The sequence below is a fragment of the Rhinoderma darwinii genome, chromosome 1, assembly GCF_050947455.1.
Source record: "Rhinoderma darwinii isolate aRhiDar2 chromosome 1, aRhiDar2.hap1, whole genome shotgun sequence".
NCBI classification, from domain to species: domain Eukaryota; kingdom Metazoa; phylum Chordata; class Amphibia; order Anura; family Rhinodermatidae; genus Rhinoderma; species Rhinoderma darwinii.
The window spans coordinates 263984867-264009792 of record NC_134687.1 but is presented as its reverse complement, the minus strand read 5'-3'; the positions used below and the strand labels follow the sequence as shown (position 1 = coordinate 264009792).

The window sequence follows — 24926 nt, the reverse complement described above, 5'->3', positions numbered from 1 at the left end:
ACGTTAAATGCTTTAATCCATAGTCCTATTTAATCTATTGTGAAACAAAATCTAAACAACATAATAAAAAGTCAACCGCACCACGGATTCCCAGACAGTCTCCCACACTGGTACTAGCGAGGCCTTAAGCTGTGTAACTTCTGCGATCTGACGAGAGCAGGCACATTCAGCTTAGAATGGCCATTGACATTAAATGCTTTAATCCATAGTCCTTTTTAATCGATTGTGAAACAAAATCTAAACGACATAATAAAAAGTCAACCGCACCACGGATTCCCAGACAGTCTCCCACACTGGTACTAGTGAGGCCTTAAGCTGTGTAACTTCTGCGATCTGACGAGAGCAGGCACATTCAGCTTAGAATGGCCATTGACATTAAATTCTTTAATCCATAGTCCTTTTTAATCGATTGTGAAACAAAATCTAAACGACATAATAAAAAGTCAACCGCACCACGGATTCCCAGACAGTCTCCCACACTGGTACTAGCGAGGCCTTAAGCTGTGTAACTTCTGCGATCTGACGAGAGCAGGGACATTCAGCTTAGAATGGCCATTGACATTAAATGCTCTAATCCATAGTCCTTTTTAATCGATTGTGAAACAAAATCTAAACGACATAATAAAAATTCAACCGCTCCACGGATTCCCAGACAGTCTCCCACACTGGTACTAGCGAGGCCTTAAGCTGTGTAACTTCTGCGATCTGACGAGAGCAGGCACATTCAGCTTAGAATGGCCATTGACGTTAAATGCTTTAATCCATAGTCCTATTTAATCTATTGTGAAACAAAATCTAAACGACATAATAAAAAGTCAACCGCACCACGGATTCCCAGACAGTCACCCACACTGGTACTAGCGAGGCCTTAAACTGTGTAACTTCTGCGATCTGACGAGAGCAGGCACATTCAGCTTAGAATGGCCATTGACATTAAAAGCCTTAATCCATAGTCCTATTTAATCTATTGTGAAACAAAATCTAAACAAAATAATAAAAAGTCAACCGCACCACAGATTCCCAGACAGTCACCCACACTGGTACTAGCGAGGCCTTAAACTGTGTAACTTCTGCGATCTGACGAGAGCAGGCACATTCAGCTTAGAATGGCCATTGACATTAAATGCTTTAATCCATAGTCCTTTTTAATCGATTGTGAAACAAAATCTAAACGACATAATAAAAAGTCAACCGCACCACGGATTCCCAGACAGTCTCCCACACTGGTACTAGCGAGGCCCTAAGCTGTGTAACTTCTGCGATCTGACGAGAGCAGGGACATTCAGTTTAGAATGGCCATTGACATTAAATGCTTTAATCCATAGTCCTTTTTAATCGATTGTGAAACAAAATCTAAACGACATAATAAAAAGTCAACCGCACCACGGATTCCCAGACAGTCTCCCACACTGGTACTAGCGAGGCCTTAAGCTGTGTAACTTCTGCTATCTGACGAGAGCAGGCACATTCAGCTTAGAATGGCCATTGACATTAAAAGCTGTAATCCATAGTCCTATTTAATCTATTGTGAAACAAAATCTAAACGACATAATAAAAAGTCAACCGCACCACGCATTCCCAGACAGTCTCCCACACTGGTACCAGCGAGGCCTTAAGCTGTGTAACTTCTGCGATCTGACGAGAGCAGGGACATTCAGCTTAGAATGGCCATTGACGTTAAAGGCTTTAATCCATAGTCCTTTTTAATCGATTGTGAAACAAAATCTAAACGACATAATAAAAACTCAACCGCACCACGCATTCCCAGACAGTCTCCCACACTGGTACTAGCGAGGCCTTAAGCTGTGTAACTTCTGCGTTCGGACGAGAGCAGGCACATTCAGCTTAGAATGGCCATTGACGTTAAATGCTTTAATCCATAGTCCTATTTAATCTATTGTGAAACAAAATCTAAACGACATAATAAAAACTCAACCGCACCACGGATTCCCAGACAGTCTCCCACACTGGTACTAGCGAGGCCTTAAGCTGTGTAACTTCTGCGTTTGGACGAGAGCAGGCACATTCAGCTTAGAATGAGCACTGACTTTAAATGCTTTAATCCATAGTCCTTTTTAATCGATTGTGAAACAAAATCTAAACGACATAATAAAAAGTCAACCGCACCACGGATTCCCAGACAGTCTCCCACACTGGTACTAGCGAGGCCTTAAGCTGTGTAACTTCTGCGATCTGACGAGAGCAGGCACATTCAGCTTAGAATGGCCATTGACATTAAAAGCCTTAATCCATAGTCCTATTTAATCTATTGTGAAACAAAATCTAAACAGCATAATAAAAAGGCAACCGCACCACGGATTCCCAGACAATCTCCCACACTGGTACTAGCGAGGACTTAAGCTATGTAACTTCTGCGTTCTGACGAGAGCAGGCACATTCAGCTTAGAATGGCCATTGACATTAAATGCTTTAATCCATAGTCCTTTTTAATCGATTGTGAAACAAAATCTAAACGACATAATAAATAGTCAACCGCACCACGGATTCCCAGACAGTCTCCCACACTGGTACTAGCGAGGCCTTAAGCTGTGTAACTTCTGCGATCTGACGAGAGCAGGCACATTCAGCTTAGAATGGCCATTGACATTAAAAGCCGTAATCCATAGTCCTATTTAATCTATTGTGAAACAAAATCTAAACAACATAATAAAAAGTCAACCGCACCACGCATTCCCAGACAGTCTCCCACACTGGTACCAGCGAGGCCTTAAGCTGTGTAACTTCTGCGATCTGACGAGAGCAGGGACATTCAGCTTAGAATGGCCATTGACATTAAAGGCTTTAATCCATAGTCCTTTTTAATCGATTGTGAAACAAAATCTAAACGACATAATAAAAAGTCAACCGCACCACGGATTCCCAGACAGTCTCCCACACTGGTACTAGCGAGGACTTAAGCTATGTAACTTCTGCGATCTGACGAGAGCAGGCACATTCAGCTTAGAATGGCCATTGACGTTAAATGCTTTAATCCATAGTCCTATTTAATCTATTGTGAAACAAAATCTAAACGACATAATAAAAAGTCAACCGCACCACAGATTCCCAGACAGTCTCCCACACTGGTACTAGCGAGGCCTTAAGCTGTGTAACTTCTGCGATCTGACGAGAGCAGGCACATTCAGCTTAGAATGGCCATTGACGTTAAATGCTTTAATCCATAGTCCTATTTAATCTATTGTGAAACAAAATCTAAACGAGATAATAAAAAGTCAACCGCACCACGGATTCCCAGACAGTCTCCCACACTGGTACTAGCGAGGCGTTAAGCTGTGTAACTTCTGCGATCTAACGAGGGCAGGCACATTCAGCTTAGAATGGCAATTGACGTTAAATGCTTTAATCCATAGTCCTTTTTAATCGATTGTGAAACAAAATCTAAACGACATAATAAAAAGTCAACCGCACCACAGATTCCCAGACAGTCTCCCACACTGGTACTAGTGAGGCCTTAAGCTGTGTAACTTCTGCGATCTGACGAGAGCAGGCACATTCAGCTTAGAATGGCCATTGACATTAAAAGCCTTAATCCATAGTCCTTTTTAATCGATTGTGAAACAAAATCTAAACGACATAATAAAAAGTCAACTGCACCACGGATTTCCAGACAGTCTCCCACACTGGTACTAGCGAGGCCTTAAGCTGTGTAACTTCTGCGATCTGACGAGAGCAGGGACATTCAGCTTAGAATGGCCATTGACATTAAATGCTTTAATCCATAGTCCTTTTTAATCGATTGTGAAACAAAATCTAAACGACATAATAAAAATTCAACCGCACCACGGATTCCCAGACAGTCTCCCACACTGGTACTAGCGAGGCCTTAAGCTGTGTAACTTCTGCGTTAAGACGAGAGCTGGCACATTAAGCTTAGAATGGCCATTGACGTTAGATGCTTTAATCCATAGTCCTATTTAATCTATTGTGAAACAAAATCTAAACGACATAATAAAAAGTCAACCGCACCACGGATTCCCAGACAGTCTCCCACACCGGTACTAGCGAGGCCTTAAGCTGTGTAACTTCTGCGATCTGACGAGAGCAGGCACATTCAGCTTAGAATGGCCATTGACATTAAATGCTTTAATCCATAGTCCTTTTTAATCGATTGTGAAACAAAATCTAACCGACATAATAAAAAGTCAACCGCACCACGGATTCCCAGACAGTCTCCCACACTGGTACTAGCGAGGCCTTAAGCTGTGTAACTTCTGCGATCTGACGAGAGCAGGCACATTCAGCTTAGAATGGCCATTGACATTAAAAGCCTTAATCCATAGTCCTATTTAATCTATTGTGAAACAAAATCTAAACAACATAATAAAAAGTCAACCGCACCACGCATTCCCAGACAGTCTCCCACACTGGTACCAGCGAGGCCTTAAGCTGTGTAACTTCTGCGATCTGACGAGAGCAGGGACATTCAGCTTAGAATGGCCATTGACATTAAAGGCTTTAATCCATAGTCCTTTTTAATCGATTGTGAAACAAAATCTAAACGACATAATAAAAACTCAACCGCACCACAGATTCCCAGACAGTCTCCCACACTGGTACTAGCGAGGCCTTAAGCTGTGTAACTTCTGCGTTCGGACGAGAGCAGGCACATTCAGCTTAGAATGGCCATTGACGTTAAATGCTTTAATCCATAGTCATATTTAATCTATTGTGAAACAAAATCTAAACGACATAATAAAAAGTCAACCGCACCACGGATTCCCAGACAGTCTCCCACACTGGTACTAGCGAGGCGTTACGCTGTGTAACTTCTGCGCTCTAACGAGAGCAGGCACATTCAGCTTAGAATTGCCATTGACTTTAAATGCTTTAATCCAGAGTCCTTTTTAATCGATTGTGAAACAAAATCTAAACGACATAATAAAAAGTCAACCGCACCACGGATTCCCAGACAGTCTCCCACACTGGTACTAGCGAGGCCTTAAGCTGTGTAACTTCTGCGATCTGACGAGAGCAGGAACATTCAGCTTAGAATGGCCATTGACATTAAAAGCCTTAATCCATAGTCCTATTTAATCTATTGTGAAACAAAATCTAAACAACATAATAAAAATCAAACCGCACCACGGATTCCCAGACAGTCTCCCACACTGGTACTAGCGAGGACTTAAGCTATGTAACTTCTGCGTTCTGACGAGGGCAGGCACATTCAGCTTAGAATGGCCTTTGACATTAAATGCTTTAATCCATAGTCCTTTTTAATCGATTGTGAAACAAAATCTAAACGACATAATAAAAAGTCAACCGCACCACGGATTCCCAGACAGTCTCCCACACTGGTACTAGCGAGGCCTTAAGCTGTGTAACTTCTGCGATCTGACGAGAGCAGGCACATTCAGCTTAGAATGGCCATTGACATTAAAAGCCGTAATCCATAGTCCTATTTAATCTATTGTGAAACAAAATCTAAACAACATAATAAAAAGTCAACCGCACCACGGATTCCCAGACAGTCTCCCACACTGGTACTAGCGAGGCCTTAAGCTGTGTAACTTCTGCGTTCGGACGAGAGCAGGCACATTCAGCTTAGAATGGCCATTGACGTTAAATGCTTTAATCCATAGTCCTATTTAATCTATTGTGAAACAAAATCTAAACAACATAATAAAAAGTCAACCGCACCACGGATTCCCAGACAGTCTCCCACACTGGTACTAGCGAGGCGTTAAGCGGTGTAACTTCTGCGATCTAACGAGAGCAGGCACATTCAGCTTAGAATGAGCATTGACTTTAAATGCTTTAATCCATAGTCCTTTTTAATCGATTGTGAAACAAAATCTAAACGACATAATAAAAAGTCAACCGCACCACGGATTCCCAGACAGTCTCCCACACTGGTACTAGCGAGGCCTTAAGCTGTGTAACTTCTGCGATCTGACGAGAGCAGGCACATTCAGCTTAGAATGGCCATTGACATTAAAAGCCTTAATCCATAGTCCTATTTAATCTATTGTGAAACAAAATCTAAACAACATAATAAAAAGTCAACCGCACCACGGATTCCCAGACAGTCTCCCACACTGGTACTAGCGAGGCCTTAAGCTGTGTAACTTCTGCGATCTGACGAGAGCAGGCACATTCAGCTTAGAATGGCCATTGACGTTAAATGCTTTAATCCATAGTCCTATTTAATCTGTTGTGAAACAAAATCTAAACGACATAATAAAAAGTCAACCGCACCACAGATTCCCAGACAGTCTCCCACACTGGTACTAGCGAGGCGTTAAGCTGTGTAACTTCTGCGATCTAACGAGGGCAGGCACATTCAGCTTAGAATGGCCATTGACATTAAATGCTTTAATCCATAGTCCTTTTTAATCGATTGTGAAACAAAATCTAAACGACATAATAAAAAGTCAACTGCACCACGGATTTCCAGACAGTCTCCCACACTGGTACTAGCGAGGCCTTAAGCTGTGTAACTTCTGCGATCTTACGAGGGCAGGCACATTCAGCTTAGAATGGCCATTGACGTTAAATGCTTTAATCCATAGTCCTATTTAATCTATTGTGAAACAAAATCTAAACAACATAATAAAAAGTCAACCGCACCACGGATTCCCAGACAGTCTCCCACACTGGCACTAGCGAGGCGTTAAGCTGTGTAACTTCTGCGATCTGACGAGAGCAGGCACATTCAGCTTAGAATGGCCATTGACATTAAATGCTTTAATCCATAGTCCTTTTTAATCGATTGTGAAACAAAATCTAAACGACATAATAAAAAGTCAACCGCACCACGGATTCCCAGACAGTCTCCCACACTGGTACTAGCGAGGCGTTAAGCTGTGTAACTTCTGCGATCTGACGAGAGCAGGGACATTCAGCTTAGAATGGCCATTGACATTAAAGGCTTTAATCCATAGTCCTTTTTAATCGATTGTGAAACAAAATCTAAACGACATAATAAAAACTCAACCGCACCACAGATTCCCAGACAGTCTCCCACACTGGTACTAGCGAGGCCTTAAGCTGTGTAACTTCTGCGTTCGGACGAGAGCAGGCACATTCAGCTTAGAATGGCCATTGACGTTAAATGCTTTAATCCATAGTCATATTTAATCTATTGTGAAACAAAATCTAAACGACATAATAAAAAGTCAACCGCACCACGGATTCCCAGACAGTCTCCCACACTGGTACTAGCGAGGCCTTAAGCTGTGTAACTTCTGCGATCTGACGAGAGCAGGCACATTCAGCTTAGAATGGCCATTGACTTTAAAAGCCTTAATCCATAGTCCTATTTAATCTATTGTGAAACAAAATCTAAACAACATAATAAAAAGTCAACCGCACCACGCATTCCCAGACAGTCTCCCACCCGGGTACCAGCGAGGCCTTAAGCTGTGTAACTTCTGCGATCTGACGAGAGCAGGCACATTCAGCTTAGAATGGCCATTGACGTTAAATGATTTAATCCATAGTCCTATTTAATCTATTGTGAAACAAAATCTAAACGACATAATAAAAAGTCAACCTCACCACAGATTCCCAGACAGTCTCCCACACTGGTACTAGCGAGGCCTAAAGCTGTGTAACTTCTGCGTTCGGACGAGAGCAGGCACATTCAGCTTAGAATGGCCATTGACGTTAAATGCTTTAATCCATAGTCCTATTTAATCTATTGTGAAACAAAATCTAAACGACATAATAAAAAGTTAACCGCACCACGGATTCCCAGACAGTCTCCCACACTGGCACTAGCGAGGCGTTAAGCTGTGTAACTTCTGCGTTCTAACGAGAGCAGGCACATTCAGCTTAGAATGGCCATTGACTTTAAATGCTTTAATCCATAGTCCTTTTTAATCGATTGTGAAACAAAATCTAACCGACATAATAAAAAGTCAACCGCACCACGGATTCCCAGACAGTCTCCCACACTGGTACTAGCGAGGCCTTAAGCTGTGTAACTTCTGCGATCTGACGAGAGCAGGCACATTCAGCTTAGAATGGCCATTGACATTAAAAGCCTTAATCCATAGTCCTATTTAATCTATTGTGAAACAAAATCTAAACAACATAATAAAAAGTCAACCGCACCACGCATTCCCAGACAGTCTCCCACACTGGTACCAGCGAGGCCTTAAGCTGTGTAACTTCTGCGATCTGACGAGAGCAGGGACATTCAGCTTAGAATGGCCATTGACATTAAAGGCTTTAATCCATAGTCCTTTTTAATCGATTGTGAAACAAAATCTAAACGACATAATAAAAACTCAACCGCACCACAGATTCCCAGACAGTCTCCCACACTGGTACTAGCGAGGCCTTAAGCTGTGTAACTTCTGCGCTCTAACGAGAGCAGGCACATTCAGCTTAGAATGGCCATTGACTTTAAATGCTTTAACCCATAGTCCTTTTTAATCGATTGTGAAACAAAATCTAAACGACATAATAAAAACTCAACCGCACCACAGATTCCCAGACAGTCTCCCACACTGGTACTAGCGAGGCCTTAAGCTGTGTAACTTCTGCGCTCTAACGAGAGCAGGCACATTCAGCTTAGAATGGCCATTGATGTTAAATGCTTTAATCCATAGTCCTATTTAATCTATTGTGAAACAAAATCTAAACGACATAATAAAAAGTCAACCGCACCACGGATTCCCAGACAGTCTCCCACACTGGTACTAGCGAGGCCTTAAGCTGTGTAACTTCTGCGATCTGACGAGAGCAGGCACATTCAGCTTAGAATGGCCATTGACATTAAAAGCTTTAATCCATAGTCCTATTTAATCTATTGTGAAACAAAATCTAAACATAATAAAAAGTCAACCGCACCACGGATTCCCAGACAGTCTCCCACACTGGTACTAGCGAGGCCTTAAGCTGTGTAACTTCTGCGATCTGACGAGAGCAGGGACATTCAGCTTAGAATGGCCATTGACATTAAATGCTTTAATCCATAGTCCTTTTTAATCTATTGTGAAACAAAATCTAAACAACATAATAAAAAGTCAACCGCACCACGGATTCCCAGACAGTCTCCCACACTGGTACTAGCGAGGCGTTAAGCTGTGTAACTTCTGCGATCTAACGAGAGCAGGCACATTCAGCTTAGAATGAGCATTGACTTTAAATGCTTTAATCCATAGTCCTTTTTAATCGATTGTGAAACAAAATCTAAACGACATAATAAAAAGTCAACCGCACCACGGATTCCCAGACAGTCTCCCACACTGGTACTAGCGAGGCCTTAAGCTGTGTAACTTCTGCGATCTGACGAGAGCAGGTACATTCAGCTTAGAATGGCCATTGACATTGAAAGCCTTGATCCATAGTCCTATTTAATCTATTGTGAAACAAAATCTAAACAACATAATAAAAAGTCAACCGCACCACGGATTCCCAGACAGTCTCCCACACTGGTACTAGCGAGGCCTTAAGCTGTGTAACTTCTGCGATCTGACGAGAGCAGGCACATTCAGCTTAGAATGGCCATTGACATTAAATGCTTTAATCCATAGTCCTTTTTAATCGATTGTGAAACAAAATCTAAACGACATAATAAAAAGTCAACCGCACCACGGATTCCCAGACAGTCTCCCACACTGGTACTAGCGAGGCCTTAAGCTGTGTAACTTCTGCGATCTGACGAAAGCAGGGACATTCAGCTTAGAATGGCCATTGACATTAAATGCTTTAATCCATAGTCCTTTTTAATCGATTGTGAAACAAAATCTAAACGACATAATAAAAATTCAACCGCACCACGGATTCCCAGACAGTCTCCCACACTGGTACTAGCGAGGCGTTAAGCTGTGTAACTTCTGCGATCTGACGAGAGCAGGGACATTCAGCTTAGAATGGCCATTGACATTAAATTCTTTAATCCATAGTCCTTTTTAATCGATTGTGAAACAAAATCTAAACGACATAATAAAAAGTCAACCGCACCACGGATTCCCAGACAGTCTCCCACACTGGTACTAGCGAGGCCTTAAGCTGTGTAACTTCTGCGATCTGACGAGAGCAGGCACATTCAGCTTAGAATGGCCATTGACGTTAAATGCTTTAATCCATAGTCCTATTTAATCTATTGTGAAACAAAATCTAAACGAGATAATAAAAAGTCAACCGCACCACGGATTCCCAGACAGTCTCCCACACTGGTACTAGCGAGGCGTTAAGCTGTGTAACTTCTGCGATCTAACGAGACCAGGCACATTCAGCTTAGAATGGCAATTGACGTTAAATGCTTTAATCAATAGTCCTTTTTAATCGATTGTGAAACAAAATCTAAACGACATAATAAAAAGTCAACCGCACCACGGATTCCCAGACAGTCTCCCACACTGGTACTAGCGAGGCCTTAAGCTGTGTAACTTCTGCGATCTGACGAGAGCAGGAACATTCAGCTTAGAATGGCCATTGACATTAAAAGCCTTAATCCATAGTCCTATTTAATCTATTGTGAAACAAAATCTAAACAACATAATGAAAAGTCAACCGCACTACGGATTCCCAGACAGTCTCCCACACTGATACTAGCGAGGCCTTAAGCTATGTAACTTCTGCGATCTGACGAGAGCAGGCACATTCAGCTTAGAATGGCCATTGACATTAAATGCTTTAATCCATAGTCCTTTTTAATCGATTGTGAAACAAAATCTAAACGACATAATAAAAAGTCAACCGCACCACGGATTCCCAGACAGTCTCCCACACTGGTACTAGCGAGGCCTTAAGCTGTGTAACTTCTGCGATCTGACAAGAGCACGCACATTCAGCTTAGAATGGCCATTAACGTTAAATGCTTTAATCCATAGTCCTATTTAATCTATTGTGAAACAAAATCTAAACGACATAATAAAAAGTCAACCGCACCACAGATTCCCAGACAGTCTCCCACACTGGTACTAGCGAGGCGTTAAGCTGTGTAACTTCTGCGATCTAACGAGGGCAGGCACATTCAGCTTAGAATGGCCATTGACATTAAATGCTTTAATCCATAGTCCTTTTTAATCGATTGTGAAACAAAATCTAAACGACATAATAAAAAGTCAACTGCACCACGGATTTCCAGACAGTCTCCCACACTGGTACTAGCGAGGCCTTAAGCTGTGTAACTTCTGCGTTCTGACGAGAGCAGGGACATTCAGCTTAGAATGGCCATTGACATTAAATGTTTTAATCCATAGTCCTTTTTAATCGATTGTGAAACAAAATCTAAACGACATAATAAAAATTCAACCGCACCACGGATTCCCAGACAGTCTCCCACACTGGTACTAGCGAGGCCTTAAGCTGTGTAACTTCTGCGTTCTGACGAGAGCTGGCACATTCAGCTTAGAATGGCCATTGACGTTAAATGCTTTAATCCATAGTCCTATTTAATCTATTGTGAAACAAAATCTAAACGACATAATAAAAAGTCAACCGCACCACGGATTCCCAGACAGTCTCCCACACTGGTACTAGCGAGGCCTTAAGCTGTGTAACTTCTGCGATCTGACGAGTGCAGGCACATTCAGCTTAGAATGGCCATTGACATTAAATGCTTTAATCCATAGTCCTTTTTAATCGATTGTGAAACAAAATCTAAACGACATAATAAAAAGTCAACCGAACCACGGAATCCCAGACAGTCTCCCACACTGGTACTAGCGAGGCCTTAAGCTGTGTAACTTCTGCGATCTGACGAGAGCAGGCACTTCAGCTTAGAATGGCCATTGACATTAAATGCTTTAATCCATAGTTATTTTTAATCGATTGTGAAACAAAATCTAAACGACATAATAAAAAGTCAACCGCACCACGGATTCCCAGACAGTCTCCCACACTGGTACTAGCGAGGCCTTAAGCTGTGTAACTTCTGCGATCTGACGAGAGCAGGCACATTCAGCTTAGAATGGCCATTGACGTTAAATGCTTTAATCCATAGTCCTATTTAATCTATTGTGAAACAAAATCTAAACGACATAATAAAAAGTCAACCGCACCACGGATTCCCAGACAGTCACCCACACTGGTACTAGCGAGGCGTTAAGCTATGTGTAACTTCTGCGATCTAACAAGAGCAGGCACATTCAGCTTAGAATGGCCATTGACATTAAATGCTTTAATCCATAGTCCTTTTTAATCGATTGTGAAACAAAATCTAACCGACATAATAAAAAGTCAACCGCACCACGGATTCCCAGACAGTCTCCCACACTGGTACTAGCGAGGCCTTAAGCTGTGTAACTTCTGCGATCTGACAAGAGCAGGCACATTCAGCTTAGAATGGCCATTGACATTAAAAGCCTTAATCCATAGTCCTATTTAATCTATTGTGAAACAAAATCTAAACAACATAATAAAAAGTCAACCGCACCACGCATTCCCAGACAGTCTCCCACACTGGTACCAGCGAGGCCTTAAGCTGTGTAACTTTTGCGATCTGACGAGAGCAGGGACATTCAGCTTAGAATGGCCATTGACATTAAAGGCTTTAATCCATAGTCCTTTTTAATCGATTGTGAAACAAAATCTAAACGACATAATAAAAACTCAACCGCACCACAGATTCCCAGACAGTCTCCCACATTGGTACTAGCGAGGCCTTAAGCTGTGTAACTTCTGCGTTCGGACGAGAGCAGGCACATTCAGCTTAGAATGGCCATTGACGTTAAATGCTTTAATCCATAGTCATATTTAATCTATTGTGAAACAAAATCTAAACGACATAATAAAAAGTCAACCGCACCACGGATTCCCAGACAGTCTACCACACTGGTACTAGCGAGGCGTTAAGCTGTGTAACTTCTGCGCTCTAACGAGAGCAGGCACATTCAGCTTAGAATGGCCATTGACTTTAAATGTTTTAACCCATAGTCCTTTTTAATCGATTGTGAAACAAAATCTAAACGACATAATAAAAAGTCAACCACACCACGGATTCCCAGACAGTCTCCCACACTGGTACTAGCGAGGCCTTAAGCTATGTAACTTCTGCGACCTGACGAGAGCAGGCACATTCAGCTTAGAATGGCCATTGACATTAAAAGCTTTAATCCATAGTCCTATTTAATCTATTGTGAAACAAAATCTAAACATAATAAAAAGTCAACCGCACCACGGATTCCCAGACAGTCTCCCACACTGGTACTAGCGAGGACTTAAGCTATGTAACTTCTGCGTTCTGACGAGAGCAGGCACATTCAGCTTAGAATGGCCATTGACGTTAAATGCTTTAATCCATAGTCCTTTTTAATCGATTGTGAAACAAAATCTAAACGACATAATAAAAAGTCAACCGCACCACGGATTCCCAGACAGTCTCCCACACTGGTACTAGCGAGGCCTTAAGCTGTGTAATTTCTGCGATCTGACGAGAGCAGGCACATTCAGCTTAGAATGGCCATTGACATTAAATGCTTTAATCAATAGTCCTTTTTAATCGATTGTGAAACAAAATCTAATCGACATAATAAAAAGTCAATAGCACCACGGATTCCCAGACAGTCTCCCACACTGGTACTAGCGAGGCCTTAAGCTGTGTAACTTCTGCGATCTGACGAGAGCAGGGACATTCAGCTTAGAATGGCCATTGACATTAAATGCTTTAATCCATAGTCCTTTTTAATCGATTGTGAAACAAAATCTAAACGACATAATAAAAATTCAACCGCACAACGGATTCCGAGACAGTCTCCCACACTGGTACTAGCGAGGCCTTAAGCTGGGTAACTTCTGCGATCTGACGAGAGCAGGCACATTCAGCTTAGAATGGCCATTGACGTTAAATGATTTAATCCATAGTCCTATTTAATCTATTGTGAAACAAAATCTAAACGACATAATAAAAAGTCAACCGCACCACGGATTCCCAGACAGTCTCCCACACTGGTACTAGCGAGGCCTTAAGCTGTGTAACTTCTGCGATCTGACGAGAGCAGGCACATTCAGCTTAGAATGGCCATTGACATTAAAAGCCTTAATCCATAGTCCTATTTAATCTATTGTGAAACAAAATCTAAACAACATAATAAAAAGTCAACCGCACCACGCATTCCCAGACAGTCTCCCACACGGGTACCAGCGAGGCCTTAAGCTGTGTAACTTCTGCGATCTGACGAGAGCAGGCACATTCAGCTTAGAATGGCCATTGACGTTAAATGATTTAATCCATAGTCCTATTTAATCTATTGTGAAACAAAATCTAAACGACATAATAAAAAGTCAACCACACCACGGATTCCCAGACAGTCTCCCACACTGGTACTAACGAGGCCTTAAGCTGTGTAACTTCTGCGATCTGACGAGAGCAGGCACATTCAGCTTAGAATGGCCATTGACATTAAAAGCTTTAATCCATAGTCCTATTTAATCTATTGTGAAACAAAATCTAAACATAATAAAAAGTCAACCGCACCACGGATTCCCAGACAGTCTCCCACACTGGTACTAGCGAGGACTTAAGCTATGTAACTTCTGCGTTCTGACGAGAGCAGGCACATTCAGCTTAGAATGGCCATTGACGTTAAATGCTTTAATCTATAGTCCTTTTTAATCGATTGTGAAACAAAATCTAAACGACATAATAAAAAGTCAACCGCACCACGGATTCCCAGACAGTCTCCCACACTGGTACTAGCGAGGCCTTAAGCTGTGTAATTTCTGCGATCTGACGAGAGCAGGCACATTCAGCTTAGAATGGCCATTGACATTAAATGCTTTAATCAATAGTCCTTTTTAATCGATTGTGAAACAAAATCTAAACGACATAATAAAAAGTCAATAGCACCACGGATTCCCAGACAGTCTCCCACACTGGTACTAGCGAGGCCTTAAGCTGTGTAACTTCTGCGATCTGACGAGAGCAGGGACATTCAGCTTAGAATGGCCATTGACATTAAATGCTTTAATCCATAGTCCTTTTTAATCGATTGTGAAACAAAATCTAAACGACATAATAAAAATTCAACCGCACAACGGATTCCGAGACAGTCTCCCACACTGGTACTAGCGAGGCCTTAAGCTGGGTAACTTCTGCGATCTGACGAGAGCAGGCACATTCAGCTTAGAATGGCCATTGACATTAAAAGCCTTAATCCATAGTCCTATTTAATCTATTGTGAAACAAAATCTAAACAACATAATAAAAAGTCAACCGCACCACGCATTCCCAGACAGTCTCCCACACGGGTACCAGCGAGGCCTTAAGCTGTGTAACTTCTGCGATCTGACGAGAGCAGGCACATTCAGCTTAGAATGGCCATTGACGTTAAATGATTGAATCCATAGTCCTATTTAATCTATTGTGAAACAAAATCTAAACGACATAATAAAAAGTCAACCTCACCACAGATTCCCAGACAGTCTCCCACACTGGTACTAGCGAGGCCTTAAGCTGTGTAACTTCTGCGTTCGGACGAGAGCAGGCACATTCAGCTTAGAATGGCCATTGACGTTAAATGCTTTAATCCATAGTCCTATTTAATCTATTGTGAAACAAAATCTAAACGACATAATAAAAAGTAAACCGCACCACGGATTCCCAGACAGTCTCCCACACTGGCACTAGCGAGGCGTTAAGCTGGGTAACTTCTGCGATCTGACGAGAGCAGGCACATTCAGCTTAGAATGGCCATTGACGTTAAATGATTTAATCCATAGTCCTATTTAATCTATTGTGAAACAAAATCTAAACGACATAATAAAAAGTCAACCGTACCACGGATTCCCAGACAGTCTCCCACACTGGTACTAAGGAGGCGTTAAGCTGTGTAACTTCTGCGTTCTGACGAGAGCAGGCACATTCAGCTTAGAATGGCCATTGACGTTAAATGCTTTAATCCATAGTCCTATTTAATCTATTGTGAAACAAAATCGAAACGACATAATAAAAAGTCAACCGCACCACGGATTCCCAGACAGTCTCCCACACTGGTACTAGCGAGGCCTTAAGCTGTGTAACTTCTGCGATCTGACGAGAGCAGGCACATTCAGCTTAGAATGGCCATTGACATTAAATGATTTAATCCATAGTCCTATTTAATCTATTGTGAAACAAAATCTAAATGACATAATAAAAAGGCAACCGCACCACGGATTCCCAGACAGTCTCCCACACTTTTACTAGCGAGGCGTTAAGCTGTGTAACTTCTGCGATCTAACGAGGTCAGGCACATTCAGCTTAGAATGGCCATTGACGTTAAATGCTTTAATCCATAGTCCTTTTTAATCGATTGTGAAACAAAATCTAAACGACATAATAAAAAGTCAACCGCACCACGGATTCCCAGACAGTCTCCCACACTGGTACTAGCGAGGCCTTAAGCTGTGTAACTTCTGCGATCTGACGAGAGCAGGCACATTCAGCTTAGAATGGCCATTGACGTTAAATGCTTTAATCCATAGTCCTATTTAATCTATTGTGAAACAAAATCTAAACGACATAATAAAAAGTCAACCGCACCACGGATTCCCAGACAGTCTCCCACACTAGTACTAGCGAGGCCTTAAGCTGTGTAACTTCTGCGATCTGACGAGAGCAGGCACATTCAGCTTAGAATGGCCATTGACATTAAAAGCCTTAATCCATAGTCCTATTTAATCTATTGTGAAACAAAATCTAAACGACATAATAAAAAGTCAACCGCACCACGGATTCCCAGACAGTCTCCCACACTGGTACTAGCGAGGCCTTAAGCTGTGTAACTTCTGCGATCTGACGAGAGCAGGCACATTCAGCTTAGAATTGCCATTGACATTAAAAGCCTTAATCCATAGTCCTATTTAATCTATTGTGAAACAAAATCTTAACAACATAATAAAAAGTCAACCGCACCACGGATTCCCAGACAGTCTCCCACACTGGTACTAGCGAGGCCTTAAGCTGTGTAACTTCTGCGTTCTGACGAGAGCAGGCACATTCAGCTTAGAATGGACATTGACATTAAAAGCCTTAATCCATAGTCCTATTTAATCTATTGTGAAACAAAATCTAAACAACATAATAAAAAGTCAACTGCACCACGGATTCCCAGACAGTCTCCCACACTGGTACTAGCGAGGCCTTAAGCTGTGTAACTTCTGCGATCTGACGAGAGCAGGCACATTCAGCTTAGAACGGCCATTGACATTAAATGCTTTAATCCATAGTCCTTTTTAATCGATTGTGAAACAAAATCTAAACGACATAATAAAAAGTCAACCTGCACCACTGATTCCCAGACAGTCTCCCACACTGGGACTAGCGAGGCGTTAAGCTGTGTAACTTCTGCGTTCTGACGAGAGCAGGCACATTCAGCTTAGAATGGCCATTGACGTTAAATGCTTTAATCCATAGTCCTATTTAATCTATTGTGAAACAAAATCTAAACGACATAATAAAAAGTCAACCGCACCACGGATTCCCAGACAGTCTCCCACACTGGTACTAGCGAGGCCTTAAGCTGTGTAACTTCTGCGATCTGACGAGAGCAGGCACATTCAGCTTAGAATGGCCATTGACATTAAATGCTTTAATCCATAGTCCTTTTTAATCGATTGTGAAACAAAATCTAAACGACATAATAAAAAGTCAACCGCACCACGGATTCCCAGACAGTCTCCCACACTGGTACTAGCGAGGCCTTAAGCTGTGTAACTTCTGCGATCTGACGAGAGCAGGGACATTCAGCTTAGAATTGCCATTGACATTAAATGCTTTAATCCATAGTCCTTTTTAATCGATTGTGAAACAAAATCTAAACGACATAATAAAAATTCAACCGCACCACGGATTCCCAGACAGTCTCCCACACTGGTACTAGCGAGGCCTTAAGCTGTGTAATTTCTGCGTTCTGACGAGAGCTGGCACATTCAGCTTAGAATGGCCATTGACGGTAAATGCTTTAATCCATAGTCCTATTTAATCTATTGTGAAACAAAATCTAAACGACATAATAAAAAGTCAACCACACCACGGATTCCCAGACAGTCTCCCACACTGGTACTAGCGAGGCCTTAATCTGTGTAACTTCAGCGATCTGACGATAGCAGGCACATTCAGCTTAGAATGGCCATTGACATTAAATGCTTTAATCCATAGTCCTTTTTAATCGATTGTGAAACAAAATCTAAACTACATAATAAAAAGTCAACCGCACCACGAATTCCCAGACAGTCTCCCACACTGGTACTAGCGAGGCCTTAAGCTGTGTAACTTCTGCGATCTGACGAGAGCAGGCACATTCAGCTTAGAATGGCCATTGACATTAAATGCTTTAATCCATAGTCCTTTTTAATCGATTGTGAAACAAAATCTAAACGACATAATAAAAAGTCAACCGCACCACGGATTCCCAGACAGTCTCCCACACTGGTACTAGCGAGGCCTTAAGCTGTGTAACTTCTGCGATCTGACGAGAGCAGGGACATTCAGCTTAGAATTGCCATTGACATTAAATGCTTTAATCCATAGTCCTTTTTAATCGATTGTGAAACAAAATCTAAACGACATAATAAAAATTCAACCGCACCACGGATTCCCAGACAGTCTCCCACACTGGTACTAGCGAGGCCTTAAGCTGTGTAATTTCTGCGTTCTGACGAGAGCTGGCACATTCAGCTTAGAATGGCCATTGACGGTAAATGCTTTAATCCATAGTCCTATTTAATCTATTGTGAAACAAAATCTAAACGACATAATAAAAAGTCAACCACACCACGGATTCCCAGACAGTCTCCCACACTGGTACTAGCGAGGCCTTAATCTGTGTAACTTCAGCGATCTGACGATAGCAGGCACATTCAGCTTAGAATGGCCATTGACATTAAATGCTTTAATCCATAGTCCTTTTTAATCGATTGTGAAACAAAATCTAAACTACATAATAAAAAGTCAACCGCACCACGAATTCCCAGACAGTCTCCCACACTGGTACTAGCGAGGCCTTAAGCTGTGTAACTTCTGCGATCTGACGAGAGGAGGGACATTCAGCTTAGAATGGCCATTGACATTGAACGCTTTAATCCATAGTCCTTTTTAATCGATTGTGAAACAAAATCTAAACGACATAATCAAAATTCAACCGCACCACTGATTCCCAGACAGTCTCCCACACTGGTACTAGCGAGGCCTTAAGCTGTGTAACTTCTGCGATCTGACGAGAGCAGGCACATTCAGCTTAGAATGGCCATTGACATTAAATGTTTTAATCCATAGTCCTTTTTAATCGATTGTGAAACAAAATCTAAACGACATAATAAAAAGTTAACCGCACCACGGATTCCCAGACAGTCTCCCACACTGGTACTAGCGGGGCCTTAAGCTGTGTAACTTCTGCGATCTGACGAGAGCAGGGACATTCAGCTTAGAATGGCCATTGACATTAAATGCTTTAATCCATAGTCCTTTTTAATCGATTGTGAAACAAAATCTAAACGACATAATAAAAAGTCAACCGCACCACGGATTCCCAGACAGTCTCTCACACTCGTACTAGCAAGGCCTTAAAGTGTTATATATCTGCGATTTGACGAGAAAAGGCACATTTAAGCTTAGAATGGCTATTAACTTTTAAAGCTTTCGTTTATTATTATTTTTAATCGATTGTGAAACAAAATCTAAACGACATAATAAAAAGTCAACCGCACCACGGATTCCCAGACAGTCTCCCACACTGGTACTAGCGAGGCCTTAAGCTGCGTAACTTCTGCGATCTGACGAGAGCAGGAACATTCAGTTTAGAATGGCCATTGACATTAAACGGTTTAATCCATAGTCCTATTTAATCTATTGTGAAACAAAATCTAAACGACATAATAAAAAGTCAACTGCACCACGGATTACCAGACAGTCTCCCACACAGGTACAAGCGAGGCCTTAAGCTGTGTAACTACTGCGATCTGACGAGAGCAGGCACATTCAGCTTAGAATTGCCAGTGACATTAAATGCTTTAATCCATAGTCCTTTTTTATCGATTGTGAAACAAAATCTAAACGACATAATAAAAAGTCAACCGCACCACATATTCCCAGACAGTCTCTCACACTCGTACTAGCAAGGCCTTAAAGTGTTATATATCTGCGATTTGACGAGAAAAGGCACATTTAAGCTTAGAATGGCTATTAACTTTTAAAGCTTTAGTTTATTATTATTTTTAATCGATTGTGAAACAAATTCTAAACGACATAATAAAAAGTCAACCGCACCACGGATTCCCAGACAGTCTCCCACACTGGTACTAGCGAGGCCTTAAGCTGTGTAACTTCTGTGAACTGACAAGAGCAGGCACATTCAGCTTAGAATAGCCATCGACAATAAATGCTTTAATCCATAGTCCATTTTAATCGATTGTGAAACAAATCTAAACGACATAATTAAAAGTCAACCGCACCACGGATTCCCAGACAGTCTCCCACACTGGTACTAGCGAGGCCTTAAGCTGAGTAACTTCTGCGATCTGACGAGAGCAGGAACATTCAGCTTAGAATGGCCATTGACATTAAATGCTTTAATCCATAGTCCTATTTAATCTATTGTGAAACAAAATTTTAAACGACATAATAAAAAGGCAACTGCACCACGGATTACCAGACAGTCTCCCACACTAGTACTAGCGAGGCCTTAAGCTGTGTAACTTCTGCAATCTGACAAGAGAATGCACATTCAGCTTAGAATGGCCATTGACATTAAATACTTTAATCCATAGTCCTTTTTAATCGATTGTGAAACAAAATCTAAACGACATAATAAAAAGTCAACCGCACCACGTATTCCCAGACAGTCTCTCACACTCGTACTAGCGAGGCCTTAAAGTGTTATATATCTGCGATTTGACGAGAAAAGGCACATTTAAGCTTAGAATGACTATTAACTTTTAAAGCTTTAGTCTATTTTTATTTTTAAACGATTGTGAAACAAATTCTAAACGACATAATAAAAAGTCAACAGCACCACGGATTCCCAGAAAGTCTCTAACACTGGTACTAGCGAGGTGTTAAAGTGTTATTCATCTGCGATTTGACGAAAAAAGGCACATTTCAGCCAAGAATGGCCATTAACTTTTATAGCTTTAGTCTATTATTATTTTTAATCGATTGTGAAACAAATTCTAAACGACATAATAAAAAGGCAACCACACCACGGATTCCCAGACAGTCTCCCACACTGGTACTAGCGAGGCCTTAAGCTGTGTAACTTCTGCGATCTGACGAGAGTAGGCACATTCAGCTTAGAATGGCCATTGACACTAAATGCTTTAATCCATAGTCCATTTTAATCGAATGTGAAACAAATCTAAACGACATAATAAAAAGTCAACCGCACCACAGATTCCCATACAATCTCCCACACTGGTACTAGCGAGGCCTTAAGCTGTGTAACTTCTGCGATCTGACGAGACCAGGCACATTCAGCTTAGAATGGCCATTGACGTTAAATGCTTTAATCCATAGTCCTATTTAATCTATTGTGAAACAAAATATAAACGACATAATAAAAAGTCAACCACACCACAGATTCCCAGACAGTCTCCCACACTGGTACTAGCGAGGCCTTAAGCTGTGTAACTTCTGCGATCTGACGAGAGTAGGCACATTCAGCTTAGAATGGCCATTGACACTAAATGTTTTAATCCATAGTCCATTTTAATCGAATGTGAAACAAATCTAAACGACATAATAAAAAGTCAACCGCACCACAGATTCCCAGACAGTCTCCCACACTGGTACTAGCGAGGCCTTTAGCTGTGTAACTTCTGCGATCTGACGAGAGCAGGGACATTCAGCTTAGAATGGCCATTGACGTTAAATGCTTTAATCCATAGTCCTATTTAATCTATTGTGAAACAAAATCTAAACGACATAATAAAAAGTCAACCGCACCACAGATTCCCAGACAGTCTCCCACACTGGTACTAGCGAGGCCTTAAGCTGTGTAACTTCTGCGATCTGACGAGAGCAGGCACATTCAGCTTAGAATGGCCATTGACAATAACTGCTTTAATCCATAGTCCTATTTAATCTATTGTGAAACAAAATCTAAACGACATAATAAAAAGTCAACCGCACCACGGATTCCCAGACAGTCTCCCACACTGGTACTAGCGAGGCCTTAAGCTGTGTAACTTCTGCGATCTGACGAGAGCAGGCACATTCAGCTTAGAATGGCCATTGACATTAAATGCTTTAATCCATAGTCCTTTTTAATCAATTGTGAAACAAAATCTAAACAACATAATAAAAAGTCAACCACACCACGGATTCCCAGACAGTCTCCCACACTGGTACTAGCGAGGCCTTAAGCTGTGTAACTTCTGCGACCTAACGAGAGCAGGCACATTCAGCTTAGAATGGCCATTGACAATAAATGCTTTAATCCATAGTCCATTTTAATCGATTGTGAAACAAATCTAAACGACATAATAAAAAGTCAACCGCACCACGGATTCCCAGACAGTCTCCCACACTGGTTCTAGCGAGGCTTTAAGCTGTGTAACTTCTGCGATCTGACGAGAGCAGGGACATTCAGCTTAGAATGGCCATTGACATTAAATGCTTTAATCCATAGTCCTTTTTAATCGATTGTGAAACAAAATCTAAACGACATAATAAAAAGGCAACCGCACCACGGATTCCCAGACAGTCTCTCACACTCCTACTAGCGAGGCCTTAAAGTGTTATATATCTGCGATTTGACGAGAAAAGGCAAATTTAAGCATAGAATGGCTATTAACTTTTAAAGCTTTAGTCTATTTTTATTTTTAATCGATTGTGAAACAAATTCTAAACGACATAATAAAAAGTCAACAGCACCACGGATTCCCAGACAGTCTCCCACACTGGTACTAGCGAGGTTTTAAAGTGTTATTAATCTGCGATTTGACGAGAAAAGGCACATTGCAGCTAAGAATGGCCATTAACTTTTAAAGCTTTAGTTTATTATTATTTTTAATCGATTGTGAAACAAATTCTAAACAACATAATAAAAAGTCAACCGCACCACGGATTACCAGACAGTCTCCCACACTGGTACTAGCGAGGCCTTAAGCTGTGTAACTTCTGCGATCTGACGAGAGCAGGCGCATTCAGCTAGAATGGCCATTGACTTTAAATGCTTTAATCCATAGTCCTTTTTAATCGATTGTGAAACAAAATCTAAACGACATAATAAAAAGTCAACCGCACCACGGATTCCCAGACAGTCTCTCACACTCGTACTAGCGAGGCCTTAAAGTGTTATATATCTGCGATTTGACGAGAAAAGGCACATTTAAGCTTAGAATGGCTATTAACTTTTAAAGCTTTAGTCTATTTTTATTTTTAAACGATTGTGAAACAAATTCTAAACGACATAATAAAAAGTCAACAGCACCACGGAAGCCCAGAAAGTCTCCCACACTGGTACTAGCGAGGTGTTAAAGTGTTATTCATCTGCGATTTGACGAGAAAAGGCACATTTCAGCTAAGAATGGCCATTAACTTTCAAAGCTTTAGTTTATTATTATTTTTAATAGATTGTGAAACAAAATCTAAACGACATAATAAAAAGTCAACAGCACCATGGATTCCCAGACAGTCTCCCACACTGGTACTAGCGAGGCCTTAAGCTGTGTAACTTCTGCGATCTGACGAGAGCAGGCACATTCAGCTTAGAATGGCCATTGACAATAATTTATTTAATCCATAGTCCGTTTTAATCGATTGTGAAACAAATCTAAACGACATAATAAAATGTCAACCGCACCACGGATTCCCAGACAGTCTCCCACACTGGTACTAGCGAGGCCTTAAGATATGTAACTTCTGCGATCTGACGAGAGAAGGGTCATTCAGCTTAGAATGGCCATTGACATTAACTGCTTTAATCCATAGTCCTTTTTAATCGATTGTGAAACAAAATCTAAACGACATAATAAAAAGTCAACCGCACCACGGATTCCCAGATAGTCTCCCACACTGGTACTAGCGAGGCCTTAAGCTGTGTAACTTCTGCGATCTGATGAGAGCAGGCACATTCAGCTTAGAATGGCCATTGACGTTAAATGCTTTAATCTATAGTCCTATTTAATCTATTGTGATACAAATTCTAAACGACATAATAAAAAGTCACCGCACAACGTATTCCCAGACAGTCGCCCACACTGGTACTAGCGAGGCCTTGAGCTGTGTAACTTCTGCGATCTGACGAGAGCAGGCACATTCAGCTTAGAATGGCCATTGACATTAAAAGCCTTAATCCATAGTCCTATTTAATCTATTGTGAAACAAAATCTAAACAACATAATAAAAAGAAAACCGCACCACGGATTCCCAGACAGTCTCCCACACTGGTACTAGCGAGGCCTTAAGCTGCGTAACTTCTGCGATCTGACGAGAGCAGGCACATTCAGCTTAGAATGGCCATTGACATTAAATGCTTTAATCCATAGTCCTTTTTAATCGATTGTGAAACAAAATCTAAACGACATAATAAAAAGTCAACCGCACCACGGATTCCCAGACAGTCTCCCACACTGGCGAGGCCTTAAGCTGTGTAACTTCTGCGATCTGACAAGAGCAGGCACATTCAGCTTAGAATGGCGATTGACGTTAAATGCTTTAATCCATAGTCCTATTTAATCTATTGTGAAACAAAATCTAAACGACATAATAAAAAGTCAACCGCACCACGGATTCCCAGACAGTCTCCCACACTGGTACTAGCAAGGCGTTAAGCTGTGTAACTTCTGCGATCTGACAAGAGCAGGCACATTCAGCTTAGAATTGCCATTGACATTAAATGCTTTAATCCATAGTCCTTTTTAATCGATTGTGAAACAAAATCTAAACGACATAACAAAATTCAACCGCACCACGGATTCCCAGACAGTCTCCCACACTGGTACTAGCGAGGCCTTAAGCTGTGTTACTTCTGCGTTCTGACGAGAGCAGGCACATTCAGCTAAGAATGGCAATTGACGTTAAATGCTTT

General features: G+C 41.5%; 99 pseudogenes; all 99 read right to left on the bottom strand.

The window, feature by feature from the left end:
* Positions 1-69: 69 nt before the first annotated feature.
* On the bottom strand, positions 70-188 carry LOC142713786 (5S ribosomal RNA; annotated as a pseudogene).
* A 67-nt stretch (positions 189-255) lies between these two features.
* LOC142723452 (5S ribosomal RNA) lies at positions 256-374 on the bottom strand (annotated as a pseudogene).
* Positions 375-441: 67 nt separating this feature from the next.
* On the bottom strand, positions 442-560 carry LOC142728082 (5S ribosomal RNA; annotated as a pseudogene).
* A 67-nt stretch (positions 561-627) lies between these two features.
* LOC142673472 (5S ribosomal RNA) lies at positions 628-746 on the bottom strand (annotated as a pseudogene).
* Positions 747-813: 67 nt separating this feature from the next.
* LOC142724809 (5S ribosomal RNA) lies at positions 814-932 on the bottom strand (annotated as a pseudogene).
* A 67-nt stretch (positions 933-999) lies between these two features.
* LOC142735788 (5S ribosomal RNA) lies at positions 1000-1118 on the bottom strand (annotated as a pseudogene).
* A 67-nt stretch (positions 1119-1185) lies between these two features.
* On the bottom strand, positions 1186-1304 carry LOC142666741 (5S ribosomal RNA; annotated as a pseudogene).
* A 67-nt stretch (positions 1305-1371) lies between these two features.
* On the bottom strand, positions 1372-1490 carry LOC142737461 (5S ribosomal RNA; annotated as a pseudogene).
* Positions 1491-1557: 67 nt separating this feature from the next.
* On the bottom strand, positions 1558-1676 carry LOC142738055 (5S ribosomal RNA; annotated as a pseudogene).
* A 67-nt stretch (positions 1677-1743) lies between these two features.
* On the bottom strand, positions 1744-1862 carry LOC142736049 (5S ribosomal RNA; annotated as a pseudogene).
* Positions 1863-2115: 253 nt separating this feature from the next.
* Positions 2116-2234, bottom strand: LOC142713775 (5S ribosomal RNA; annotated as a pseudogene).
* A 67-nt stretch (positions 2235-2301) lies between these two features.
* Positions 2302-2420, bottom strand: LOC142708376 (5S ribosomal RNA; annotated as a pseudogene).
* Positions 2421-2487: 67 nt separating this feature from the next.
* Positions 2488-2606, bottom strand: LOC142713764 (5S ribosomal RNA; annotated as a pseudogene).
* A 67-nt stretch (positions 2607-2673) lies between these two features.
* Positions 2674-2792, bottom strand: LOC142738054 (5S ribosomal RNA; annotated as a pseudogene).
* A 67-nt stretch (positions 2793-2859) lies between these two features.
* On the bottom strand, positions 2860-2978 carry LOC142673217 (5S ribosomal RNA; annotated as a pseudogene).
* A 67-nt stretch (positions 2979-3045) lies between these two features.
* LOC142730196 (5S ribosomal RNA) lies at positions 3046-3164 on the bottom strand (annotated as a pseudogene).
* Positions 3165-3231: 67 nt separating this feature from the next.
* On the bottom strand, positions 3232-3350 carry LOC142704200 (5S ribosomal RNA; annotated as a pseudogene).
* Positions 3351-3417: 67 nt separating this feature from the next.
* LOC142716059 (5S ribosomal RNA) lies at positions 3418-3536 on the bottom strand (annotated as a pseudogene).
* Positions 3537-3603: 67 nt separating this feature from the next.
* On the bottom strand, positions 3604-3722 carry LOC142738465 (5S ribosomal RNA; annotated as a pseudogene).
* Positions 3723-3975: 253 nt separating this feature from the next.
* On the bottom strand, positions 3976-4094 carry LOC142716533 (5S ribosomal RNA; annotated as a pseudogene).
* A 67-nt stretch (positions 4095-4161) lies between these two features.
* Positions 4162-4280, bottom strand: LOC142713745 (5S ribosomal RNA; annotated as a pseudogene).
* Positions 4281-4347: 67 nt separating this feature from the next.
* Positions 4348-4466, bottom strand: LOC142738052 (5S ribosomal RNA; annotated as a pseudogene).
* Positions 4467-4533: 67 nt separating this feature from the next.
* Positions 4534-4652, bottom strand: LOC142737046 (5S ribosomal RNA; annotated as a pseudogene).
* Positions 4653-4905: 253 nt separating this feature from the next.
* LOC142715821 (5S ribosomal RNA) lies at positions 4906-5024 on the bottom strand (annotated as a pseudogene).
* A 253-nt stretch (positions 5025-5277) lies between these two features.
* LOC142713738 (5S ribosomal RNA) lies at positions 5278-5396 on the bottom strand (annotated as a pseudogene).
* A 67-nt stretch (positions 5397-5463) lies between these two features.
* LOC142714340 (5S ribosomal RNA) lies at positions 5464-5582 on the bottom strand (annotated as a pseudogene).
* Positions 5583-5835: 253 nt separating this feature from the next.
* Positions 5836-5954, bottom strand: LOC142713727 (5S ribosomal RNA; annotated as a pseudogene).
* Positions 5955-6021: 67 nt separating this feature from the next.
* LOC142713716 (5S ribosomal RNA) lies at positions 6022-6140 on the bottom strand (annotated as a pseudogene).
* A 253-nt stretch (positions 6141-6393) lies between these two features.
* LOC142703511 (5S ribosomal RNA) lies at positions 6394-6512 on the bottom strand (annotated as a pseudogene).
* A 67-nt stretch (positions 6513-6579) lies between these two features.
* LOC142708122 (5S ribosomal RNA) lies at positions 6580-6698 on the bottom strand (annotated as a pseudogene).
* A 67-nt stretch (positions 6699-6765) lies between these two features.
* On the bottom strand, positions 6766-6884 carry LOC142683941 (5S ribosomal RNA; annotated as a pseudogene).
* A 67-nt stretch (positions 6885-6951) lies between these two features.
* On the bottom strand, positions 6952-7070 carry LOC142737045 (5S ribosomal RNA; annotated as a pseudogene).
* Positions 7071-7137: 67 nt separating this feature from the next.
* Positions 7138-7256, bottom strand: LOC142713704 (5S ribosomal RNA; annotated as a pseudogene).
* Positions 7257-7323: 67 nt separating this feature from the next.
* LOC142735677 (5S ribosomal RNA) lies at positions 7324-7442 on the bottom strand (annotated as a pseudogene).
* A 67-nt stretch (positions 7443-7509) lies between these two features.
* On the bottom strand, positions 7510-7628 carry LOC142737245 (5S ribosomal RNA; annotated as a pseudogene).
* A 253-nt stretch (positions 7629-7881) lies between these two features.
* Positions 7882-8000, bottom strand: LOC142713693 (5S ribosomal RNA; annotated as a pseudogene).
* Positions 8001-8067: 67 nt separating this feature from the next.
* On the bottom strand, positions 8068-8186 carry LOC142738051 (5S ribosomal RNA; annotated as a pseudogene).
* Positions 8187-8253: 67 nt separating this feature from the next.
* LOC142690776 (5S ribosomal RNA) lies at positions 8254-8372 on the bottom strand (annotated as a pseudogene).
* Positions 8373-8439: 67 nt separating this feature from the next.
* LOC142687721 (5S ribosomal RNA) lies at positions 8440-8558 on the bottom strand (annotated as a pseudogene).
* A 67-nt stretch (positions 8559-8625) lies between these two features.
* Positions 8626-8744, bottom strand: LOC142713682 (5S ribosomal RNA; annotated as a pseudogene).
* Positions 8745-8808: 64 nt separating this feature from the next.
* Positions 8809-8927, bottom strand: LOC142728068 (5S ribosomal RNA; annotated as a pseudogene).
* Positions 8928-9180: 253 nt separating this feature from the next.
* Positions 9181-9299, bottom strand: LOC142713029 (5S ribosomal RNA; annotated as a pseudogene).
* Positions 9300-9366: 67 nt separating this feature from the next.
* On the bottom strand, positions 9367-9485 carry LOC142713671 (5S ribosomal RNA; annotated as a pseudogene).
* Positions 9486-9552: 67 nt separating this feature from the next.
* LOC142737218 (5S ribosomal RNA) lies at positions 9553-9671 on the bottom strand (annotated as a pseudogene).
* A 67-nt stretch (positions 9672-9738) lies between these two features.
* On the bottom strand, positions 9739-9857 carry LOC142709722 (5S ribosomal RNA; annotated as a pseudogene).
* Positions 9858-9924: 67 nt separating this feature from the next.
* On the bottom strand, positions 9925-10043 carry LOC142713660 (5S ribosomal RNA; annotated as a pseudogene).
* A 67-nt stretch (positions 10044-10110) lies between these two features.
* Positions 10111-10229, bottom strand: LOC142706745 (5S ribosomal RNA; annotated as a pseudogene).
* A 67-nt stretch (positions 10230-10296) lies between these two features.
* LOC142715809 (5S ribosomal RNA) lies at positions 10297-10415 on the bottom strand (annotated as a pseudogene).
* Positions 10416-10482: 67 nt separating this feature from the next.
* On the bottom strand, positions 10483-10601 carry LOC142705378 (5S ribosomal RNA; annotated as a pseudogene).
* Positions 10602-10668: 67 nt separating this feature from the next.
* On the bottom strand, positions 10669-10787 carry LOC142697947 (5S ribosomal RNA; annotated as a pseudogene).
* A 253-nt stretch (positions 10788-11040) lies between these two features.
* LOC142737230 (5S ribosomal RNA) lies at positions 11041-11159 on the bottom strand (annotated as a pseudogene).
* A 67-nt stretch (positions 11160-11226) lies between these two features.
* On the bottom strand, positions 11227-11345 carry LOC142670102 (5S ribosomal RNA; annotated as a pseudogene).
* A 67-nt stretch (positions 11346-11412) lies between these two features.
* On the bottom strand, positions 11413-11531 carry LOC142736046 (5S ribosomal RNA; annotated as a pseudogene).
* Positions 11532-11783: 252 nt separating this feature from the next.
* LOC142713649 (5S ribosomal RNA) lies at positions 11784-11902 on the bottom strand (annotated as a pseudogene).
* Positions 11903-12157: 255 nt separating this feature from the next.
* LOC142737165 (5S ribosomal RNA) lies at positions 12158-12276 on the bottom strand (annotated as a pseudogene).
* Positions 12277-12343: 67 nt separating this feature from the next.
* On the bottom strand, positions 12344-12462 carry LOC142687490 (5S ribosomal RNA; annotated as a pseudogene).
* Positions 12463-12529: 67 nt separating this feature from the next.
* On the bottom strand, positions 12530-12648 carry LOC142738106 (5S ribosomal RNA; annotated as a pseudogene).
* Positions 12649-12901: 253 nt separating this feature from the next.
* On the bottom strand, positions 12902-13020 carry LOC142685240 (5S ribosomal RNA; annotated as a pseudogene).
* A 64-nt stretch (positions 13021-13084) lies between these two features.
* Positions 13085-13203, bottom strand: LOC142738393 (5S ribosomal RNA; annotated as a pseudogene).
* A 67-nt stretch (positions 13204-13270) lies between these two features.
* LOC142737127 (5S ribosomal RNA) lies at positions 13271-13389 on the bottom strand (annotated as a pseudogene).
* Positions 13390-13456: 67 nt separating this feature from the next.
* On the bottom strand, positions 13457-13575 carry LOC142737416 (5S ribosomal RNA; annotated as a pseudogene).
* Positions 13576-13828: 253 nt separating this feature from the next.
* LOC142713627 (5S ribosomal RNA) lies at positions 13829-13947 on the bottom strand (annotated as a pseudogene).
* A 67-nt stretch (positions 13948-14014) lies between these two features.
* On the bottom strand, positions 14015-14133 carry LOC142738368 (5S ribosomal RNA; annotated as a pseudogene).
* Positions 14134-14200: 67 nt separating this feature from the next.
* LOC142728922 (5S ribosomal RNA) lies at positions 14201-14319 on the bottom strand (annotated as a pseudogene).
* Positions 14320-14383: 64 nt separating this feature from the next.
* LOC142738392 (5S ribosomal RNA) lies at positions 14384-14502 on the bottom strand (annotated as a pseudogene).
* A 67-nt stretch (positions 14503-14569) lies between these two features.
* On the bottom strand, positions 14570-14688 carry LOC142737115 (5S ribosomal RNA; annotated as a pseudogene).
* Positions 14689-14755: 67 nt separating this feature from the next.
* On the bottom strand, positions 14756-14874 carry LOC142737298 (5S ribosomal RNA; annotated as a pseudogene).
* A 253-nt stretch (positions 14875-15127) lies between these two features.
* LOC142738367 (5S ribosomal RNA) lies at positions 15128-15246 on the bottom strand (annotated as a pseudogene).
* Positions 15247-15313: 67 nt separating this feature from the next.
* On the bottom strand, positions 15314-15432 carry LOC142737542 (5S ribosomal RNA; annotated as a pseudogene).
* Positions 15433-15685: 253 nt separating this feature from the next.
* LOC142707517 (5S ribosomal RNA) lies at positions 15686-15804 on the bottom strand (annotated as a pseudogene).
* Positions 15805-15871: 67 nt separating this feature from the next.
* LOC142713616 (5S ribosomal RNA) lies at positions 15872-15990 on the bottom strand (annotated as a pseudogene).
* A 253-nt stretch (positions 15991-16243) lies between these two features.
* On the bottom strand, positions 16244-16362 carry LOC142713605 (5S ribosomal RNA; annotated as a pseudogene).
* Positions 16363-16429: 67 nt separating this feature from the next.
* On the bottom strand, positions 16430-16548 carry LOC142736266 (5S ribosomal RNA; annotated as a pseudogene).
* A 67-nt stretch (positions 16549-16615) lies between these two features.
* Positions 16616-16734, bottom strand: LOC142734434 (5S ribosomal RNA; annotated as a pseudogene).
* A 67-nt stretch (positions 16735-16801) lies between these two features.
* On the bottom strand, positions 16802-16920 carry LOC142736130 (5S ribosomal RNA; annotated as a pseudogene).
* A 67-nt stretch (positions 16921-16987) lies between these two features.
* On the bottom strand, positions 16988-17106 carry LOC142736153 (5S ribosomal RNA; annotated as a pseudogene).
* Positions 17107-17360: 254 nt separating this feature from the next.
* Positions 17361-17479, bottom strand: LOC142713593 (5S ribosomal RNA; annotated as a pseudogene).
* A 67-nt stretch (positions 17480-17546) lies between these two features.
* On the bottom strand, positions 17547-17665 carry LOC142736441 (5S ribosomal RNA; annotated as a pseudogene).
* A 67-nt stretch (positions 17666-17732) lies between these two features.
* LOC142667363 (5S ribosomal RNA) lies at positions 17733-17851 on the bottom strand (annotated as a pseudogene).
* Positions 17852-18104: 253 nt separating this feature from the next.
* Positions 18105-18223, bottom strand: LOC142736547 (5S ribosomal RNA; annotated as a pseudogene).
* A 67-nt stretch (positions 18224-18290) lies between these two features.
* LOC142736440 (5S ribosomal RNA) lies at positions 18291-18409 on the bottom strand (annotated as a pseudogene).
* A 67-nt stretch (positions 18410-18476) lies between these two features.
* Positions 18477-18595, bottom strand: LOC142667352 (5S ribosomal RNA; annotated as a pseudogene).
* Positions 18596-18848: 253 nt separating this feature from the next.
* On the bottom strand, positions 18849-18967 carry LOC142687798 (5S ribosomal RNA; annotated as a pseudogene).
* A 67-nt stretch (positions 18968-19034) lies between these two features.
* LOC142671208 (5S ribosomal RNA) lies at positions 19035-19153 on the bottom strand (annotated as a pseudogene).
* Positions 19154-19220: 67 nt separating this feature from the next.
* LOC142738481 (5S ribosomal RNA) lies at positions 19221-19339 on the bottom strand (annotated as a pseudogene).
* A 254-nt stretch (positions 19340-19593) lies between these two features.
* LOC142731207 (5S ribosomal RNA) lies at positions 19594-19712 on the bottom strand (annotated as a pseudogene).
* Positions 19713-20337: 625 nt separating this feature from the next.
* Positions 20338-20456, bottom strand: LOC142729661 (5S ribosomal RNA; annotated as a pseudogene).
* Positions 20457-21084: 628 nt separating this feature from the next.
* LOC142702536 (5S ribosomal RNA) lies at positions 21085-21203 on the bottom strand (annotated as a pseudogene).
* Positions 21204-21269: 66 nt separating this feature from the next.
* On the bottom strand, positions 21270-21388 carry LOC142700599 (5S ribosomal RNA; annotated as a pseudogene).
* Positions 21389-21455: 67 nt separating this feature from the next.
* LOC142696388 (5S ribosomal RNA) lies at positions 21456-21574 on the bottom strand (annotated as a pseudogene).
* A 66-nt stretch (positions 21575-21640) lies between these two features.
* LOC142737744 (5S ribosomal RNA) lies at positions 21641-21759 on the bottom strand (annotated as a pseudogene).
* A 67-nt stretch (positions 21760-21826) lies between these two features.
* Positions 21827-21945, bottom strand: LOC142730174 (5S ribosomal RNA; annotated as a pseudogene).
* Positions 21946-22012: 67 nt separating this feature from the next.
* Positions 22013-22131, bottom strand: LOC142713582 (5S ribosomal RNA; annotated as a pseudogene).
* A 67-nt stretch (positions 22132-22198) lies between these two features.
* LOC142668113 (5S ribosomal RNA) lies at positions 22199-22317 on the bottom strand (annotated as a pseudogene).
* A 626-nt stretch (positions 22318-22943) lies between these two features.
* LOC142707562 (5S ribosomal RNA) lies at positions 22944-23061 on the bottom strand (annotated as a pseudogene).
* A 441-nt stretch (positions 23062-23502) lies between these two features.
* LOC142716158 (5S ribosomal RNA) lies at positions 23503-23621 on the bottom strand (annotated as a pseudogene).
* A 252-nt stretch (positions 23622-23873) lies between these two features.
* On the bottom strand, positions 23874-23992 carry LOC142716037 (5S ribosomal RNA; annotated as a pseudogene).
* Positions 23993-24244: 252 nt separating this feature from the next.
* LOC142736734 (5S ribosomal RNA) lies at positions 24245-24363 on the bottom strand (annotated as a pseudogene).
* A 432-nt stretch (positions 24364-24795) lies between these two features.
* On the bottom strand, positions 24796-24914 carry LOC142737860 (5S ribosomal RNA; annotated as a pseudogene).
* Between the last annotated feature and the right edge of the window lie 12 nt (positions 24915-24926).